Here is a 19,223-nt window from a genome sequence, read left to right as displayed (position 1 = left end):
AATCTACAGTCCTATACATACGTAAAATAAATAAATAAACTGATTTTAAAAACAGAAGAGTCAAGTGTTACATTGGCAATAATTTTTTAAATATCCAGAGAGATAAGTTTAGATCCTGTGTTAGTTCTCATAACGGATTGAGTCAGTAATGCGTCTTGCAAAATTAAAGTAATATTTTTATTTCATTTTCTTTACCATTTTCATTTTGTGTCTGATCTGTGTTGTTTGTTCATTATTTATATATATCTAATGTCAAAAACGTTGTATATGAGAGGCATATAATTTTTTAATGCGTCTCACATTTTGTTAAAGAATAGAAGTATCTCTGTATTTCTCATATCTTGGGCAGATAAAAAGCATTTGATAACTTTTCCAGAGTAGAATTTTCAGTTGAAAATTTTCACTGGATTCCTCTTGGTTCTAGTTAGCCAACTAATTTTTGGAACAGCACAATGCGTCTGTTAGTCTACAACTAAAACCAACAGAAACCATTAAAAAGACTAACTCCACTGGAATTTTCACATTATTTGTATTAAAAAATCAAACAAACAAAAACAAGAAAAAGGATATTTAATTTTTTTAATATTTAAATAATATTATAGGCCTTATCTTGCAGTCTACAGACCAGGAAAACTATCATCTTCAGGTGGCAGTTTTGCATAGGAGTTCTGCAATCCTTGTTTGGGGCAAAATCAGACTCTGATCTTTTTGTGACTTGCTAGCAAGCCAAGAAATTAAGAATTCAGCCTAATAAATCATATACCTTTTTATTCTCAGTTATGTGAGTTAAAATGTGAAGAGAGAGAAATTGTCAAGTCTGACAGGGCTCAAATGCAGCCTCCCCTCCTCTCACACAAAAAAGTCAGCTTTCTCTCAAGAATGCGTCTGGTATATGGAAAGTATTAGTTGTTCCAAAGTACAGTAATTTAGACGTTTAGAATACACAGCTCGTACCACACACTGGACTCAAATGTTTAAAAAACACATTTCAAGCCTCACACTTTACTCTCATTTTCTAATGCTTATGATCCAACAATGGAAAATTTGTGTAAAGAAACACATGTTCTTGTATGACAGGTGATTTATATCAGATCTTATATGCACCCACGAGAAGAGGTTTTCATTTTGACTCTTGTTTTTTTTATTTCCTTGATAGTAGTTTCATATGATAAATATAGCATTATTTAAATGGTACATTAAAAAAATTAAGACTTTCTGAAATCCTTAATATAAGATTACAGTATGGGGCAAGTGTCAAAACAGACCAGTTTTATTGCATACAACCATTAAAATAAAAGGAGTACTTGTGGCACCTTAGAGACTAACCAATTTATTAGAGCATAAGCTTTCGTGAGCTACAGCTCACTTCATCAGATGCATATCGTGGAAACTGCAGCAGACTTTATATATACACAGAGAATATGAAACAATACCTCCTCCCACCCCACTGTCCTGCTGGTAATAGCTTATCTAAAGTGATCATCAGGTGGGCCATTTCCAGCACAAAGAGAAAACCTGGATTTGTGCTGGAAATGGCCCACCTGATGATCACTTTAGATAAGCTATTACCAGCAGGACAGTGGGGTGGGAGGAGGTATTGTTTCATATTCTCTGTGTATATATAAAGTCTGCTGCAGTTTCCACGATATGCATCTGATGAAGTGAGCTGTAGCTCACGAAAGCTTATGCTCTAATAAATTGGTTAGTCTCTAAGGTGCCACAAGTACTCCTTTTCTTTTTGCGAATACAGACTAACACGGCTGTTACTCTGAAACCAACCATTAAAATGTCCTTTAGATATTATTGTGACTAACATAACCCCAAAAGACAACAAACAAATAAACATACAAACAAAACCAAATAACTAAATCCCCATCAGTTATACTATTGTCTACCATAGCAAAGAAATACCGACCAATATTGCTCTAAGAAGACTCTCCTCACTTTTCTTTAATAATGTAGTGTTCTCCAACAGTGTGTGAATTCACATAGCTTTAAGTATATTCTCAGTTTGATGTTGGGTCTTTAGTCAAGAGTTCTATTCAGCATTAGCAGGTTTGTGGAGTACACTCCAAAATAACTGAAACTTTATTAATAACATTAACAAGCTAATTAAAGATCTAACAACCTGTAAATAATCCTTACAGCTTTAAACTCAGGCCAATCCCTAGTCATATTTTTGTAGTTCATATCACATGTCTCATAGCACTCTCAGATGACCTATGATACTGTGTCATGCCAGTTATCCAATCCCTGTGGCCTAGGGTAGGGAAATAATGGTCTTGTAGCTACAGTACAGGCCTGGGAGTCAGGAGTGCTGCACTGTAGTTTTCACCACTGGGTTTCTGTGTGAATTTTAGGAAGTGACTTCACCTTTTGATGGCCCTTTCCTTATCTGTAAAATGGGCATAATAACACTTCCCTACTACACCTGGCCAGAAAATTTCCTTTGAGGTGAAATTTTAGAGCAAATTAACATTTTCTGCTTTCTAACCAGCTCTTTTCCTTAGGTCATAGGGATGGTATGAGGTTTAATTAATATTTTGTAAAGCTCTTTGACATCCTCAGATGAAAGGGATATTATTCCTCCTAATCTGGTGCCTGAATTCATAGATTCATAGATATTTAGGTCAGAAGGGACCATTATGATCGTCTAGTCTGACCTCCTGCACAACGCAGGCCACATAATTTCACCCACCACTCCCACAAAAAAAAACCCCTCACACCTATATCTGTGCTATTGAAGTCCTCAAACCATAGTTTAAAGACTTCAAGGAGCAGAGAATCCTCCAGCAAGTGACCCATGCCCCATGCTACAGAGGAAGGCGAAAAACCTCCAGGGCTTCTTCCAATCTGCCCTGGAGGAAAATTCCTTCCCGACCCCAAATATGGCGATCAGCTAAACCCTGAGCATATGGGCAAGATTCATCAGCCAGATACTACAGAAAATTCTTTCCTGGGTAACTCAGATCTCACCCCATCTAATAGCCCATCACAGGCCATTGGGCCTATTTACCATGAATATTTAATTACCAAAACCATGTTATCCCACCATACCATCTCCTCCATAAACTTATCGAGTTTAATCTTAAAGCCAGATAGATCTTTTGCCCCCACTGCTTCCCTTGGAAGGCTATTCCAAAACTTCACTCCTCTGATGGTTAAAAACCTTTGTCTAATTTCTAGTCTAAATTTCCTAGTGGCCAGTTTATATCCATTTGTTCTTGTGGCCACATTGGTACTGAGCTTAAATAATTCCTCTCCCTCTCCGGTATTTATCCCTCTGATATATTTATAGAGAGCAATCATATCTCCCCTCAACCTTCTTTTGGTTAGGCTAAATAGTATATTTACTATTGACCATTTATTGGTACTCTAATGGGCACAGCAGCTGAATTCTGTGTCACTGGAGCAGTGGTGGTCACAGAACAGTGAACCATGGCCACTGGGAGCTGCGGGCGGCCATGCCCGTGGATCATCGATGTAAACAGTCTCGCGGCCTGCCAGCAGATTATCCTGACGGGGCATGTACGGTCTGAAGGTTGCCCACCACTGCTGTAGACTGAGTAAGTGATAAGGCCTCCCAACTGTGCAGATCCAGAGGATTCACACAGATGGGCAGATGCAAGGTCAATCCAGCATGGATAACTGCACTTCCAAGTGGCTCTGCTGTACCCCCTTCTCCAGAAGCTCACCTCCAGCAGAAATCCCTCAGTGCTGCCTAGTAAAAATCTGTAGGATGAGATGGTAATAGCAACACATAGATATCACCTTTCCCCAGCCAAAACCCAGCAAGGGTAGAACCAACAGAGCCCCCATCACTTCTGTGATCTATCAGAGGGGAAGAAGACAATGTCATGGAGGTAGCACCCTACTACATGATTAGTGGAAGTTCTGCCAACACAGAGTCCCCTTGCATGGAATAGGTGATGAGCCAGGATGTAATATCAGAGTGAAACCGTTAATTTTTTGCTGATTTTGGGATTGTGTGAGGCCCTTGATTTTAATTTCACAGTAGATTTTGATGGGTTTAATAGAGGAACCACACTGGGAAGGTTTGTTTGTTGGATAAACTGCTTCAAATGTACTCTTATCAGCAACAGATTAAAGCTCTTTGTGAGTGGGATCAAATATAGCAAAGTAATTCAAAAGTGGGCATACTAAATTACTGAGAAATATCTGTGTCATAGAGTTAATGATCCTAGTCATACAATGTGAGTTCTCATACTAAACGAAGTTGAAATTAGCCTTGCCAAACAAGTAAAGCTTGTTTTTAAACCTCATTCTTATGGTGAAATTTATTTATTTTCCCTAAGTAGCACCTAGGTATCAGCATGTCCCTTGGATTTATGACTTATTACATTTGTTTATCAACAGGTAGTTGCACATCTTGCTATTTATATTTTAAGCATCAGTAAACACAACTAAAAATAAAAATAAAATAAATTCAAACTCAGTGCTTTTTAAAGTGATTTTGCAATATAGGTGCACTTATAAACTAGGTCTTCAAGTAATTCACACCAGGCCCAGCAACACAGAAGAATACTGCAAGAGTAATAAGGATTTTTAGGGGCATTATGATAGTGTAATGGAAACACATCTGCCCCCAAAAGTCCCTCATTTTCCCTGCGGTAATGAGCCATACAGGAAGTGGTGAATGCTGGAGCATCAAGAGTGAAACTAAAAGGAGAAATTTTAAGAAGTTAGAACAAACATTTTTCCAGCAACAGTTCAAGCTTTCATAGTGTCTTGTTAGTCCACTCTGTAGGAAACTGATATGTATAACTTTCTAATTTGCCAAACATTTCTTAATTCATATTCATGGATACATTCAACAGCTCTGTTCATTCACAGAAGTGGCTTCTAAATCAGGAAACTAGAACTGGTAACATTTGGAGAAGTGAAAATATGATATGAAAAATGCAGGTACCCAAGACAATTTCTGGGTATTCTTTCACTTATAACAAAGGTACAAAATACAACAGAACAGTTCCCAACAACAGAACAGTTCCTACTCTGTTTAAGGACTGACTTTAAACACATCTTGATAGTTAGTGGAATAGATAACTTAAACTCTATAGTAGCAAATAAATAATATCTTATATTTCTATAATACTTTTTTCTAAAGGATTTAGAAGCATTTTATAAACAACAGTATGCATATTTCTGCAGCCCAGCATCTCCCCCAATTCTGCTATGTCTGGGCTGCTCCTCTCCATTCTGCAGCTCCCAAAGGCAGTTCAAACTTGCAGCACCACATGTGCTGGCCACACCCCATGCTCCTACTGCTACCAGATGTTTTGCCTCTGTAACAGTGGTCAGTTAACAGTTCATCTAGCTCCCGTCCTTTTTAGTTGCATTTTAATTTCCTCACATTCTTGGGCAGTGACAGGCAGCTTCCTTTCTTTTAGCCTCGTTTCTTGCTCCCTGGAGCCATCTGAGCAGTGTGGTAGTTGTAACCACCTGGAGTCTCTGCTGCAGTGCCTACCTGCTAACTCCTTTGCCCCTTTTCAAGCATGGCACAGCAGCTGTGAAAGCCCTGGGCAAAGTCCAAATGGTGCTCTATCTGTGAGCCAGCCTTCCCAGGCTTGGCAGATGGTGAGCTGTGCCAAGCCAGCTCCCAGCTAACCAACCCTAACTCCGTCAGGCCAGGGGCTGTGAGTCAGTCAGGCTTCTGTGGTCCCCTGCCCATCCAAGTAGCTATGACTCCAAAGAGGGAAAACCCAATCAGGAGACCCAGTGCAGAGCCAGGAGAGGCTCTAAGGACAAGGAGGACCTCATTCAGCCAGCCCAGGGGGTAAGTGCCAGGGTAACCATGGATTGCAAGGGCAAGAGGCTTGCAGGTTTCCCCCATCCCAAGTCTTAAGGTGGATCCTAAGTGCTTTGGGGAATGAAGCAGGCTTCCTCATTCCCAATTTGAGTTGGAGGGCTCTGCCAGCGAGACCCCATCACCCACCCCACAAAAGGCCACACCAAGGCACCTATGCCCACAAACCGGCTAAGAAGATTCAAAATGAGCAAGAAGGGGATGAAAAAACAGAAAATCTACAAGGTACTCATCCTCTGACTTCCTCTCCTCCCCTCTTCTACTGAGGAAGGGGAGCTTTTTGACTCTGAACCGAAGCAGGACCAGGGCAAAGCACAACAAAAAATTTTCCCCCAAGAAGTTTGAGACCCTGTTCAAAAAGGTGGTGTCCCCGATACAGATCCATCTTGAACAGATTCAAGAGGGCAAGCTTCAGAGTAAATTTTACTGCTTACAATTGTCCCTTGAATCCACAATTCCACTGCACGCCTCCTTTGGGGATGTGATCAGGGAGGTGTGGGACAGATCTGAGGAGGCCAAACACATTAACAAATTGATCTCAGGCTCTATGAGATAGACGAGCCAAAGAACTCTATTGCTGAGGTCCCAAATGTTTCACAGATTCTAAGGCCGGAAGGGACTATTGTTATCATCTAGTCTGACACCCTATAAACACAGGCCATAGAACATCCCAAAAATAATTCCTAGAGCAGATCTTTTAGAAAAACGTCCAGGCTTGATTTAATAATTGTTGGTGATGGAGAATCTGGTAAATTGTTTCAGTGGTTCATTAGTCTCACTGTTAAAATGTATGCTTTATTTCCAGTCTGAATTTGTCTAGCTTCAGCTTCCAGCCATTGAATCCCTTTCTCTGTTAGATTGAAGAGCCCCTTATTAAATATTTTTCTCCACATAGATTGAAGAGCCCCTTATTAAATATTTTTCCCCACATAGATACTTATAGACTGTGATCAAATTACCCTTTAATCTTCTTAAATTAAAAAGATTGAGCTCTTCGAACCTAACATCATAAAGCATGATTCTAATCTATCTAATCATTGAATCATTCTCATAGCTCTTCTCTGAAACTTTCCAATTTATCAACAACCTTCTTGACTGATACCACTGTAGCATCCCTAGCGAGGGACATGGTTTGAAGACACCCTCAAAAAGGACTTAGAGGCTTCCTTGGCCACTCTCAGAGCTTCACTCACTGTACTTGCTTTACAGGAGTATCACTCTCCTGGTTGGAAGATCTAAGGGGCCTGAAGGACAGAGATCACCCTGATTTCAGCTCTATACTCAGAAAAGTTTTCCTTGCAAGAGCATTTATGGCTGATTTCTCAATGGGCACAATAATATTTTTCAGCCAGGGCTATGGCATCCAGTTCAGTGGCCAGGCACCATGTATGGCTCCGTCTTTGGAAGGTGGATACTCATTCTAAACAGGGCCTATGCTCAGCTAAGTTTGCAGGTTCCCTCCTCTTGGGGGAATAGCTGGACAAAATAGTGGCAACAAATGCAACAAAATCCAAGCAGTCCCTTCCATTACCACTAAGAGCTTTCAAAAGGGAATATAAACCCAATTTCAGCCAGAGATGTTCCTTTCTTCTGTCTTTTTCACAGAAGTTTCAATGAAAGGACAGAAAATTCTCCCAAGGAAAGTCCTGGAACTAAAGTTCAGGCAGAAAGTCCCGAGATGGTTCTGCAATCTGAAAAACCATTTTTTGACAATGAGCGAGTCTGCCTCCGCCCAGAATTGAATCTAGGAGACAGAATTTCCCATTTCATAGAGGAATGATATGCACATGCCACAGACAGGTGGGTAAAGCAGATCATGAGACAGAGATACTCCTTTGAGCTAAAGGCTCCACCCCATTCTTTTTTTATCCAGTCTCCTATCTCCAGTGATCCCATAAAGCGGAATCTGATCAGAATGAGATTTTTCGTCTTCCAGATATAGGACTGAGAGAAAGCGTTTCCTTAGAGGAAAGTTTCTCAGAACACTAATCTATCTTCTTTATAGTTAAGAAAAGCACTAGGGGTGGGGAGGAGGGGAGTGTCAGAGCCATCTTTGACCTCAAGAGGCACAACAAGTAGATGAAGAAAACAAAATTTTGGATGCATTTCTATGCTGACATCCCTGTCCCAAGGGGATTTCCTGACATTGGTGGATTTGGCAAAGCCTTATTTCCACATTCCCATGTGACGATGACACTGCAGACTCTGGGGATTTGCTTAAGGCATGAACCATTACCAGTGCCAAAAACTTCCGTTCTGTTTGTCCTCCAGCCCTGGGTCTTTAGAGATATTGGTGATGATCATAGCCAGACTCAGATCACAAAGTACCCACTACACCAGTGGTTTTCAACCTTTTTTCATTTGCAGATGTCTAAAAAATTTTAAATTGAGGTGCGGACCTCTATGGAAATCTTAGACATAGTCTGTGGACCCCCAAGGCTCCATGAACCACAGTTTGAAAACCACTGTTCTATGGTAACAACAACCTTTAGTGGACCCCTTAGACATACTCTGTGGACCCCGGGGGTCTGTGGACCACAGGTTGAAAACCACTGACCTGTACCTCTTTCTTGATAACATCTTCAACAGATTCTGATCCCAAGCTGCAGCTCCTGGCAGCACGACTCAGGATTGGGAGTTTGTGCAGATACATGGCTTTGTCCTCAACATCAAGAAAAATTATCTGATTCCCTCATCAGAAGTTTCTCACCTGGGAGTGGACATAGACACCTCGGTGGCAAAAATCTATTAATCACTCAGTAGGTTCCAGAAGATAAAGGATCTTATTAGGAGACCTACCATTGTGCCATGTCTTCAGCCTCTGGACCTCCTGGTCTTCTGTATAGGGATCACTCCATGGGCAACATCACACATTGGGATCTCCAAACTTTCTTCCTAAGTCTGGGACCACTCCCTGAAGTGCACGATGGAACAAGTGTAAATCCCAAACTGGGTGCTCACATCCCTAAATAGTTGGACAGAGCCAGAGAATATCCACAAAGGCCTCTCTATATGTCTCCCAGACTCCATAGTCCTCACAAACAACACCAGTTTGAAACATTGGGGAGCACATCTGGGCCTCCAAACCACCCAACGAACTTGTAGGAAAAGGCCTACAATGTAAATCTTATGAAGTGGTCAAGATAGTGGTCAAGATAGTTCTGTAGAGGTTCTAAACCCACCTAGAGGGAAGCCATAGTCTAGTTCAGTCAGACAATACAACTATGGTTGCATATATAACAAATAAGGAGGGACAAGGAGCTATGCATTACATTCAGAGCTGGGAGCCCGGCCAACAGCTGCCACTTTCTGATCACCCAGCTCTGAAGGCAGTGCAGAAGTAAGGGTGGCAATACTGTGACTCCCTGCAACTCCCTTTTGGGTCGGGACCCCCAATTTGAGAAACGCTGGTTTCCCCTGTAAAATCTGTATAGTATAGGGTAAAAGCACACAAAAGACCAGGTTTCACGTTGGGGAGACCAGATTTCAAGGTCCGTGACACATTTTTCATGGCCAGGAATTTGGTAGGGCCCTAATCATTACCATGTAGGCCACCTGCCTATTTTATCAGCTTACCTCTGGAGTTCTTTGTTACTAATATTTTTTCTACTAGTTTTACACAACTTTGGGATGTCTCATCTGGTGGCAAGCAGGAATGTGTGTGGCACTGCAACTTTGAACAACTTCCAGGAGCTTCAAAGCAGGGGAGCTACCAGCCCAGATGTAGCAGAATTGTGGGAGATGCTGTTAGCAGAAAGGAAATTATTGGGTAAAAAATATTCCAATCTCCACAAAAGGTGAAAGATTACTGTAACATAACATAAATGTTGACGACAAAAATGTTATGAACACCTGATCTAGCTTCATATTTACAAATCTTGCCAAAAAGCAGGTATTACTTTTGATGTGATTAGTGCTGCATATTAAATTGATATGTCAAATACAAAGGTAAAATTATAAAATAATCCATTATAAATACTGCATAATAGGCAGATTCTTCTCTGGATTATTGTGCGGTAGCCTCACAATACATGCACTATATGAATATGAATATGCTGAATATTATGATTATCAATTCATAGAATCATAGAATCTTAGGGTTGGAAGAGACCTCAGGAGGTCATCTAATCCAATCCCCTGCTCAAAGCAGGACCAACACCAACTAAATCATCCCAACCAGGGCTTTGTCAAGCCAGGCTTTAACAACCTCTCAGGATTTCTTACTAAATATAGGGTAGTATACAGTACCTGTGCTCTTTGTTTATTCTTATCTTAAAGCATAATACATTACAGAAGATGAGTCCAATCCTGCCCTCAGGTACATGGGATTTTATTGTTATCTGACACTGATTTTATGCTAGTGTAACTACATTGACTTCAGTGTAGTTACTCCTGATTTACACCAGCATAAATGCAATCAGTGGCAGGCATACAGGCTTCTCTGGGATTTACACCCATCTATCTGAGGATGGCACTAGGCACAGTAACGATGATAAAAAAGTTTTAGAGGATAGAGGAGTTTAATTACTAGAGAAAGAGAGGTTTTATAGAATTAACAATGACAGCAAAAAAGAAAACAAAAAACCCCACCCCAGCAACACTAACCCAAAATATTATGCTCACTTTTCAAGTAATTCATCCAGTCAAATAATAACAGCGAGTATAAATAAAAATATATCACCAGTAAAACTAGCAGCTGCAATACCTTCTTTCTGTCATTCTCCCTGTCTGACTCTTGTGGGCCTACCATGAAATCTGCCAAAGAGTTTTTATTCCCCCTGTGTTAAGCCTACTTAAATCTGGCCTGTCATAGATGACAGGATAGATTGTTTGTTTGTTTGTTTCTAAAATTCTCCTTCCTAGCCTACAGAAAGGGGGCGGGGCGGGGGGGTGAATTACCAGCAAAAGACAGATGTCTGGCTGTTAATTTATACCAATAAATTTAAAGAGCCCCTGAATCCTTTGAAGAGATTCTGGCCTCCTGAGTGCAAGGAGATAGAAGCTCAAAGATAACTGACTTACAGTAGGTTAAATGCATAAATATTAAATTACACTGGTGAATTGTAACTTCTCCCTTCTCCTGCTGACAACCAAATTCAAATATTACACCAGTGTTCATTTAAAAGCAAGAAATAGCTTTGCTTAACATTATTAACATGTATAAATGATGTAAGCATTCTAATTATAAGGAAATCACATAGGACTGCTACAACACTTTTAAGGCCTCTTTTGATCTTACCAGTGAACAGATCTGTTCCAAGCAGGAAAAGAAACAAATACCCTTTAAGACACTGGAACTTTTCTCTAGGGAGGTGTGATTCCATTCTTTTTGAATCCATGTGATAACCAAAATGGTGGTAACTTAAGAAGGTTGCTTTTTAAATGTGTTGTATCACAGAGATGCAAAAGTCACTGGCAACCTTCTTAAATGCCACAATTCTTGATATGTTGTCATGTTTGGCAGGTCGACATAATGAACGCTATTTAAACAATAGAAGATAGGTTTTTACCCCAGCTTTCTGCCTCACAGCATGCTGCAGGAATGTCCTGAAACCGCCCCCCTTCCCTAACAATGCTGAACATACGCACGCACACACCCCTTGCCTACATAAGCACGGCCCTCGCACCAAAACCTTAGTAAGCAGAAACTAGCTGGACATGCTGGCAACAGATAAAAAAGAGTTGATTCTTTGTCTGTTTTTGCCATAATTGTACCTTTCCCACAATCCCTAACTATCTGCATTGTTTGACTGAGAAAAGTATAGACACTGCACACAACAAGCGGTTTGCATAATCATTAATTGACTTGCACTCTCTACAGGACTAATGTTGTTTTAAATAAGCTAAATTCACTAGCTTTACATCCTCAAACTGCACAGTCTGAAATGGAGTTGGTAGCCTGCCCAGTACAATTACTTTTTTACAGTTTCTTCCACTGTGAGTGCAGGTTCCTGGTCAGATCAGCTTTTTTTAGAATCCTCATAGGATACTGTAAAAGCCATCAACAAGCTCTAAGAACGAAAAATTCTATTGTGGCACAATCTGCCAAACATGGCAGCAACTATGTTTTTATAAAGGCACCATAAAGATGACTGATCTTTGAAAAGATATGTTCTGCAAATATTTCCATATATTCATAAACAATTTTTCTGTGCACTCTAATGGCCAAATCCTGTTGGCAATATTCATGAGAGTAGTTTCGCTGAAGTCAATTAGTCTAATCACATGAGTGTGATTTGCTGAGTTTGGCCCCCAAATCATATAAAAGATATTCTGTTTCCTGGCTCTGAATAACCACTGTGGATAACATCATAGGAAGATGATCCTAATCTTTCAGTTTTTACTAAGGCAAAAATTCCATTTACTGCAGGGCACTGGTTCTCAAACTGGGGGTCATAACCACCCTCCCCTTAGCTACAGCTAAATGGGAGGAGCATTCCGAAACTTTTCTGTTGTAACATGGGATCACAGTACACAAAAAGTTGAGAACTATTGCTCCAGAGAAGTGAGGATGCTGAACAACTTTCAGGGTCAGGCCTTGTCAAGGTTCCTCCCCCACTCTGAACTCTAGGGTACAGATGTGGGGACCTGCATGAAAAACCTCCTAAGCTTATCTTTACCAGCTTAGGTCAAAACTTCCCCAAGGTACAAAATATTACCCCCGTTATCCTTAGACTGGCCGCTACCACCACCAAACTAATACTGGTTACTGGGGAAGAGCTGTTTGGACGCGTCCTTCCCCCCAAAATACTTCCCAAAACCTTGCACCCCACTTCCTGGACAAGGTTTGGTAAAAAGCCTCACCAATTTGCCTAGGTGACTACAGACCCAGACCCTTGGATCTTAAGAACAATGAACAATCCTCCCAACACTTGCACCCCCCCTTTCCTGGGAAATGTTGGATAAAAAGCCTCACCAATTTGCATAGGTGACCACAAACCCAAACCCTTGGATCTGAGAACAATGAAAAAGCATTCAGTGTTTTACAAGAAGACTTTTAATAAAAAATAGAAGTAAATAGAAATAAAGAAATCCCCCCTGTAAAATCAGGATGGTAGATATCTTACGGGTAATTAGATTCAAAAACATAGAGAACCCCTCTAGGCAAAACCTTAAGTTACAAAAAAGATACACAGACAGAAATAGTTATTCTATTCAGCACAATTCTTTTCTCAGCCATTTAAAGAAATCATAATCTAACACATACCTAGCTAGATTACTTACTAAAAGTTCTAAGACTCCATTCCTGTTCTGTCCCTGGCAAGAGCAGCATACAGACAGACCCAGACCCTTTGTTTCTCTCCCTCCTCCCAACTTTTGAAAGTATCTTGTCTCCTCATTGGTCATTTTGGTCAGGTGCCAGCGAGGTTACCTTTAGCTTCTTAACCCTTTACAGGTGAGAGGAGCTTTCCCCTGGCCAGGAGGGATTTCAAAGGGGTTTACCCTTCCCTTTATATTTATGACAGGCCTTATGATATTAGAACAAGTCACGTCATTGCAATGCGGGTCATGGGCCTGATCTATTTCTACTGATTTTGATGTGAGTTTACCCACTGACTCCAACAGGAGCAGGATTGAGCCTGTTGTTCGCCCTTTCGCTGTTTCTAAAAGGTTTATATATTCCTCTTAAAAGTTTGCTTTGAAAGTGCTCAAACCACACATTGGCAAATATGATAATTTTTTTACTATATTTTACAAAAAAACAAAAGTTAACTAGTTAGGAGATTTCAAAGTTATTAAAGTAAAAAATAATTGATATTTATTGGGGTGATTAATTTTTTAACTTTAATAATTCAAAACAGCTTTGATTTTAAATACATTATTTTTGATTGCAAACAATCATTTTTAAGCATATAATAAGTATTTTATTATCTTCCGTAAAATACATTTTCTCATTTTAAACAGCCAAATAAAGAAATTGTCCCATGATCTTTAATTATTAAAGCTCAGAATACAAAATAAATCCTAGGAAAGTGAGAGTGAAGGCTGACATTCCATCTTTCACTTGTGCCTTATAGGATAAAAAGGCATAACAGCATGAGTGAAGGGGCAAAGCTGCAATTTAATTTTTATGATAAGTTTCATGGTGTCCATCACTGTATTACCCGGTCGTCACTGGTTTAGGTTACAAACTTAACATTAAAATAGAGATTTTGCGTTTAGGATATTTGTTTGACATCTGAATCTATCATTTTAATAGACATTAGAAACGGACAAGGTCTGCACCTGTAGTCCTTACTAATGGAAAAAATTAAGTCAATGGGAGTTTTGGATGAGGAAGGCCTTCAGGGTTAGACTCATATTCTTTATAAGTGTTGACATCTTAGAATTTAAACATATTCATTTAAACACTCTACTTATTTTATAATCAGCTGAATGTTGCTAGGAAGATTATGCATGTAATCTGTGTACTATCAATGAAAAATTAAATTAAAATCTATTTTTAAAATTGCAAAAATATATCTGGGTAACAAAATGATATGCATAAGAATGGAAACATTTTACTGAATGCATTATAAAGGAAAATATTTTAATTCTCAGAACTTTTAAATAACAATTGGATTGTGCTGTCTGTCGAAAAATTACTGCTATATTTTATCAGAAAAGAGTTGGTTCCTAACGCTCTTTGGAGAGCCTCTCTACATTTTGTTCTTGTTTCCTACTATATAAGATCAAGATCCTCTAGTAGAGTGATTTTCCTTCCCAACTCCCCAATTCTCTAGTCCTCACTTCTCAAAGTATTTTCCCAGAAACAATTGGAGGTCCACCAAGCACAGGTTGAGAACAGTGACACATAATATCGCATTTGACTATAATGTATTCACTAGCATAATTTTTAAGTACTTTAATGGAAAACTAGTTAAATACATTTATCTATAGTTAAACATATAAGAGGACACGAAAAATTAAAGTGTTCCAATAAATGCTACTATTAAACAACAAAAGCTTTCATATTAAGTAACAGCTAAAAGGTATCCAATAATGTAAATTTCTGTCCTATATCTCTTTCAATAATCCTTTCAGTCTTAAACTAAGTTGATCCATTTATTATATATGGAGTGGGGATCTCTTTCTTATAACTCACATACACATGTATAGTGAATACTATCTAGCTATCCACTTTTCCATGAAGTATTAATGGAATTCCTTCATTTAGCAAAATAGTCTATTTGACTGAGTATGCAGATTTTATCTGTAATCAAATAATATGCACATATCAACAGCTTTATCTTAACAGTATATTACTGTACAAAGGTTGATGATTTACCAGGCCTTTTAAAAGGATTTTCAACTTTTCTACTAGAAAATCTTAAGTGGTGCATACAAAATCAGCAGCTGAAATAAATAACTCTGACTACAGCATATGACAACGCATAAATACATTAATCTTTTATGTATAGTATGAGACAGATCCTCAGCTGGTATAAATATGGAGATATGATCATTTATACCAGCTGAGGATCTGACTCTGTGTGTGTGTGTGTGTGTGTGTGTGTGTGTTCTGTACATACATAGCATGTATATAATCTCCCTCAAACTTAGATATTTTGTAACTCATTTCTTTACATCTTAAACCTATGTATTATATATTCAGGGCTGCAAAAAAGACAACTTTTCTACTAACAAATCTTAAGAGTTTATTAGAATCCCAGTTTTTTTTAAAGGATATCAATACCAAACTGCAAGTAGCTGAATGGATTTGGGAATTTTTACAAATTGCAAAAGTACAGTGTATTTACCTTGAAAATACGTTTTACAGCTAATGTCATACAACAGCCAACAATCTGTAAAGTTTTATATATCTACACAAACACACTCAGGCTGCATCAAGATATTAATTTGAGAGAGGTGCATTTTGTGAACAAGTTAAAAAAATAGTGTAAACGTTAATAATTACAGGATTTTTAAAAAGTTTTAACCTGTCATTGTTAGTTTCTATGAACAGCTTTGCTTTTTGCCAAAATTCCCTTCTTTTAAATAGTCATTTTTTGGATCTTATTCAGTAACTGAGTGACAACTTTGAACTTTTTTTCAATAGGTTTTTACTGTTTTTTTTAAAGAAAGAAGCTTTTACAAACCACATCAACAATTAAAAACATTTCCTTCTGTTTAATTCCCAAGAGGTAGAAGCATTTTCTACCCATTTACTACATTGATGACAATAATAAAGTTAAACTATTGTTATTTATTTAACGTGTGTAGTATTCTTGTAGCAGTAGTGTAGTATTAGTTTACTGTCCCCTGTAAAAGCCATAATGTATAGGTTTCTTTTGCAGAACAAAGTGACCACCAAAAGCGGGACTTTGTGGGCCAGTTGGATAAAACATAAGCTCATCTCGCCCCCAAAACCCCGACTCTGGAACCACAATCTTCAGAGGTCAATTTTTAAGTAAAATTTCTTTGCAAGATGTGCCCAATTAACTGAATGGTTATTTGCTATAAATGGCTAACTTTTCTGACAGCTAAAACAGGACAGCATAACCAAGTCACAATGCACGTTCTCTTTGCTTACTGAAAAACAGGAAGGGCTACCAGAGCTTACTGTTTGTTATTGATATCTCATGACTCTTTTACTACATAGTAAAGCAGTATTTTCCAACTTCTTTTATAGCACATGTGAACAACTCAGAATTCACACAGAATAATATAGTAAATTATTAGACCCAACCCAATTTATATCTATTAGCTAAGATTGACATAACATAAGAATCGCCCTACTACAGACCCAAGGTCTGGTCAGACCCAAGGTCTGTTTAGCCCAGTATCCTGTCTTCCGACAGTGGCCAGTGCCAGGTGCCCCAGAGGGAATGAACAAAACAGGTAATCATCAAGTGATCCATCCTCTGTCATGAAAAACAGAGTTTCTTGTGTGTTTCTTTTAATTCAAATTAAAGTTGAAAAATATTAGAGAGTTGTCTCTCATTACTGTCAAAATTTGTTAAATGCTTAATTGGGTAGCAAATATTATAATACTTTATTAAAATAACAGAAAAATGTGGATCTCTACCTCAGAGGAATATGTTCCTGAAACTTGCAGTGTATTATTCCTGAAAAATTTCTAATAAACTCAGTTATTAAAAACATTATAATTCACTTCAGTTAGACTACTGAAGCAGCTCGCTGTGTACACTATTTTAAAAGAGAGAATTTAATCCTGCATATTAAAAGTGAAAATAAAGTGCATGTTAAACTCACTCTGTATTTGATACTTTGGAACATTAAGGTTGATAGCTTTCCTACTATTACAGAAAATAATTGTACTAAACTGAGCAAATATATCTTAAAATAAAAATGATTGAAGGCTCCAGTGAAATACTGAATAGCTAGAAATCTTAAAATGGGATATATGGCCTGTAAAAATAGGTATTATTTTTATTTTATTTTATATGTAATTTTTTTAAAAAACTGCCTTTCTGTTTGTATGTAATCTTATTAACTACTGCAAGTCATATAGCTACAATTAAGAATTTATACATTTTTAATTTCTTTGCTTTTACAGTACTTTTTTTGGCTAAGATCCTTCAGCGAACATTTTCAAAAATGCCTAAAGATAGGCACTTGAATTGACATTTAGAAACCTGAATGGATGGCCTGATGTTCAAAAATACAAAGCATCTGTAGCTCAAATAGGAGCTGCAGGTGCTCAGCACCACTTTTATTTAGGTGCCTAAAAATTTATATGGGCTCCAACATTAGCTACCCAAGACCAATCTACAAACTCTTGATCCGTATCCTATAGTACGCATATTTGAATTCATTGTGTTCTATCTCTAAAACAATAAATGAAATAAATAATCTAGCTGGAATAAACCGTACACGAATAATTCCACTAGTCCACATGGCTGTCAGCACATGTAAGCACACCAAACAGGGCGGTAGTGCTGGGGTATGCCTGTATTCACACAGTCTTGAAATAGCCATGTCATCAGACGAGACATTTGCTGTGTATACTTTTTCATGTTTTGTATTATCGAAAAACAAAGCCTCAGTCAATTATGTTGTCTTGTGTGTCAATTTTATATACCTATAGATATACATATTTAAATTAAGTGGGGGGGGGGAGAGGTGTACACGCACGCACAAAAGGAAGAGTCCAGAGTGCGAACAATCTTTTCCAGCAGATTCCTTAGCTTACATTAAACGCGATCTGGGGAAGAAAAGAAAAGACTTGTAGACAGGCAAGGAGGCATCTTCCTCGGGAAAGGGAGACTGCAGCTGAGCTGCTGCTGAATCTCAGACACTGTCTAGCGCGTGGTCCCGAGAGAGCCCGGGTGCCCTACTCTGTCTGGTCCTTCCACCTCTTTCACTGCCTGGCAATCCCACCTCCCAGCCATCCACCCCTGGGGTATGATGGCAGCATGGGCAAATGCAAAGGAAGGAGACCTCCCCCCCACACACACACACCAGTCTCCAAGCAGCAGCCCCCAAACTCCCATTCAGCAAAGCAGCTACCTCTCCGATCCAGACAGACACAAATCTCGCAGCAATTACCATGCCCGCCCCCCCGCGCCCTTCCAGCAGCTCTCGCCGCCCGCCACCCCAAGCAATGTGCTCCGGCGAACCCCACACCTTCTGATCACCAAAGAAAAGGAGACGTGCATTAGGACACGCGACTCATCAAGCCTGGGAATCACTGTCTAGAACCAAGGTGGGGGGTATATTGCAAGGCCAGGAGGTGGTCAAAAGAAAATACAACTTACCACTTGTCATTCCTGTGAGGCGGGGAGGGGGAAAAAGGATCCTGGGGAAAAGGTGCATCTCGCCTGTCAGTTTTCTTCTTGAAAGGAGACACACTCAATCCTCAAACCCTGCTCCTTCCCTTGGCAAAATCCTGACTCATTACATAAAAAGATCACACTGCCAGGCTCCCAGAAAAATTTCTTCATCATGGTCACGCCACAAGCTAAACAAGAGGCCACATCAAGGGGGGTGGCAGGGAGGATGAAAAGAAGAAGAAAAAAAGGAGGATTAATAATTTTAAAACGATCATCTTCCTTTCAACTGCAAAAGAAAGTGCAGAGGAAAAAACCCAGCAACCAGGAGATAACTAGAGAAGATTCACTCATTGTTGCCACAAAGACACCTCTCTCCCCTTTCCCATTCCCTCTCCATGCTCATTTCTGCAACACTGTTACAAAGACATGCCGCTCTGTCACTGGAGTTGATGATCCCAGTCATTTGGCTTCTAAACTCCTTTAGGGTCCTTGTCAGAGAATCTTAGGTGAAGTGAGTCCTTGTATAGTAGGTGTGGTGAGTCCAAGATCGTCTGTAAATTATTTTTTTCCTAGAAGCTACCTCCAAATATAGTAACAGGGAAGGGGCATTCCTAGAAATTCGGGAGACGTCAGAAAGGGAAGATTTGTGAAATTCAGCTTCACTTCCTGCAGAGGGCTCC

At 39.2% G+C, this 19,223-nt stretch overlaps 1 long non-coding RNA gene across 1 annotated transcript; it reads right to left on the bottom strand.

The window, feature by feature from the left end:
- Nucleotides 1–1,750: 1,750 nt before the first annotated feature.
- On the bottom strand, nucleotides 1,751–19,223 carry LOC140918319 (uncharacterized). The gene is made up of 2 exons (XR_012161146.1): nucleotides 9,404–19,223; nucleotides 1,751–8,741 (listed from the first exon to the last, which is right to left on the bottom strand). It is a non-coding gene; the product is annotated as an uncharacterized lncRNA (long non-coding RNA).

Source organism: Lepidochelys kempii, chromosome 10, assembly GCF_965140265.1.
Source record: "Lepidochelys kempii isolate rLepKem1 chromosome 10, rLepKem1.hap2, whole genome shotgun sequence".
Lineage (NCBI taxonomy): Eukaryota > Metazoa > Chordata > Testudines > Cheloniidae > Lepidochelys > Lepidochelys kempii.
Note: the sequence above shows the minus strand (reverse complement) of the source record. Positions and strands in the feature narration are given on the sequence as shown.